We start from the raw sequence: 2,874 nt of genomic DNA on the forward strand, positions 1-2,874 counted from the left end.
AAACACTTTATCAGAGATGGGATTTGCCAGTACTTTCTTCCCATCTGTGGCTTGTTGCTTCATTCTGTTAAAAGCAGCTTTTGCAGATCAGAAGTTCTTCATTTTGATAAGTTCAGTTGATAGTTTTTTCTTTCCCAGATGATGCCTCTGGTGTGGCCTCTGAGGACTGGCTGCCAGGCCCGCCACGGAGTTTCTCCTGCGCTTCCGTCTGGAAGCCTCATGCTCTTGTGTCTTACGTTTAGGTCTGTGACCTTTTGTCAGTCAGCTTGTGTAAGCTGTGAAGTGTGTGCAGGCCCATCTTTTTCCATGTGGACATCCATTTGTTCCCACATCATTGTCAGAGACTTTTCGTTTGTGTTTTATTTATTTTGTAGAGCCTGGGTCTCACTCTGTTGCCCGGGCTGCTGTGGAACTCCTGGGCTCAAGCAGTCCTCCTGCCTCAGCCTCCCAAAGTGCTGGGCTGACAGGCATGAGCCACCGCTCCCGGCCTGAGACTGTTCTTTCTCTGTGGAGTCGTCTTTGAACCTTTGTCAGCATGTGTTCACTCTGTGTGTTGGGTTGGGAGCTGGGGGGGTCTATGTCCGGGCCCTCTCTTCCATTCCAATAGTCCTGTGGCTCTTCTTTAACCAACACTATGCTGTATTCATGTGGTCTCCATTAGCCTTTTAATGAGTCTTAAATCTGGGTAACGTGAGTCCTCGCCTCTGTTCTTTTCCAGATGATTCTGGCTGTTTTAGTGCCTTTGCCCTCCCGTGTACCTTCTAGAATCAGCTTATCGCATCTGCAGAAGCACTTACTGGGTGTTTTGGTTCAGATTGTGCTGAATTTATGAATAAAATTGACAATGATTTTGATCCCTCCAATCCATGAAGATGGTCTGTCTCTTCAAATGTTTAGATCTTGTCTTGGTTTCTTTTGATCAGTGGTTTGTAGTTTTCCGTGTGCAGATTCTGTTTACATTTTTTAGATTTATAAATGCATGGGGAGAAGTACAAGTACCAGCTTCCTACGTGTCTATGCAGACACTCACCCCAAACCAGCACGCGCGTCTACACAGACACGGACCCCAAACCAGCTTCCTGCGCGCAGTAGGAGGCCACATGTACTTTGGGCTTGCTCTTGTGATTTTTTTTATCGTTGTGCAGTATCTTCCTTTATCCCTGTGTCATTCCTTGTCCTTAAAAATACTTTTTTTTTTTTTTTTTTTTGAAATGCAATCTCACTCTGTTGCCCAGACTGGAGTGCAGTGGCACAATCTCGGCTCACTGCAACCTCTTCCTCCTGGTTTCAAGTGATTCTCCTGCCTCAGCCTGCAAAGTAGCTGGGACTACAGGCGTGTGCCACCACGCTCAGCTAGTTTTTGTATTTTTAGTAGAAACGGGGTTTCGCCTTGTTGGCCAGGCTGGTCTCAAACTCTTTGACCTCAGGTAATCCGCCTGCCTTGGCCTCCCAAAGTGCTGGGATTACAGGTGTGAGCCACCACGCCTGGCCAGATCTACTTTCCGTGTTGTGAACAGAGCCACTCCAGCTTTCTCTTATTTGTTGTTAAGTGTTTTGTAGCCATAATGAACTAGATCAGGTTGTGGCTCACACTTGGGTGGTGTATGTTTTTTACTTTTAGCCTACTTTTTCGTTCTTCACCTTTACACACGGGCACGCGGTGCTCTCCCCGTCGGCATCTCTGGGCGAACACTGAGCATTCTGCAGACACTGAGGTTGAAGGTGCCGTTGTGGGGGTGGGCATTGTTGGACGTGAACTCAGAGGCCTGTGGTTTTCGTGGAGGGTGCGTGTGGCTTACCTGCAGGCAGTAGGCACCAAGCCTGTGGCGTGTGCTGGGAGAGACCCGCCGACCGTAGCCAGGGTCACCGGGGTGCGTTTCATTGTGGGGAATGCTGCCTGCAGGGCGGGTGGTCAGCCACCTGTCTGCGTGCAGCAGGCATGGATTTCATATGAGCGTGTCTAGTTTACTCACATGTGTTTGCGTATACACACACACTGCGTCTTCTGCAGGTTGGCTTTTCCAATATTTCCCCCAAGATTTTGAGAAAGTACTCAGACTCCTGAGTCTGAGGTTTGAGCCCCAAATCGCTGGCCAGACGGCGCCTCCCCTTCTCGCCCCGCCCTGCCCTGCACGTCCGAGCAGCGCCCACGGGGTCCACACGTTTTGTTCATAGTCATGCTCATTTTGTCTTCTTTTTCTTCCAGTTGTGGCGTTCCTGGTGGCTTTCCATCAGAACAAGCAGCTGATCGGAGACAGGGGCCTGCTCCCCTGCAGCGCGTACCTGAGGAGCGTCCAGCAGTACTTCCGGGGCAGGGTGGGCTGGGACGCCCTCAGCTATGCGCCCACCGTCCTCTGGCTGATGGACTGGTCAGACATGAACTCCAACCTGGACTTGCTCGCTCTCCTGGGACTGGGCGTCTCGGCCTTCGTGCTGATCACGGGCTGTGCCAACATGCTTCTCATGGTGGCCCTCTGGGGCCTCTACATGTCCCTGGTCAATGTGGGCCAGATCTGGTGAGTAGGAGGAGCGGGCGGTTGGGGATCAGGGCTTCTGTCACTCATCTTACTAAGGCCGAGGCAGAGCGGCCAGTCTGCCAGCCAGAGCAGCGGCCCATCCTCGGGTTAAAACCCCAGCTCTCTGCAGGGTCTCAACCTCATGTAAGGGACTGCATTGCTAGCCTGCTGCAGACACAGGACTGGGAGAGGGAGGCAGAAGCAGCGGCTCCATGTCTGTGTGGACGTGTAGGAACCCGCTTTGGGGTGTGTGTGTGTGGACGTGTAGAAGGCTGGTGTGGGGTGTGTGTGTGGACGTGTAGGAGGCAGGTGTGGGGGGTGTGTGTGTGGACGTGTAGGAGGCAGGTGTGGGGTGTGT

The 2,874-nt window shown here is 52.1% G+C and overlaps 1 pseudogene across 1 annotated transcript; it reads left to right on the top strand.

The window, feature by feature from the left end:
- The first annotated feature begins 1,016 nt into the window (after positions 1-1,016).
- On the top strand, positions 1,017-2,579 carry LOC116547335 (annotated as a pseudogene). Its single transcript, XR_004267036.1, has 3 exons — positions 1,017-1,088; positions 1,806-1,871; positions 2,176-2,579. The product of XR_004267036.1 is annotated as a lipase maturation factor 1 pseudogene (transcript).
- Positions 2,580-2,874: the final 295 nt, after the last annotated feature.

Source organism: Sapajus apella, unplaced genomic scaffold (genome assembly GCF_009761245.1).
Source record: "Sapajus apella isolate SASKATOON/1434 unplaced genomic scaffold, GSC_monkey_1.0 scaffold2720, whole genome shotgun sequence".
NCBI lineage: Eukaryota > Metazoa > Chordata > Mammalia > Primates > Cebidae > Sapajus > Sapajus apella.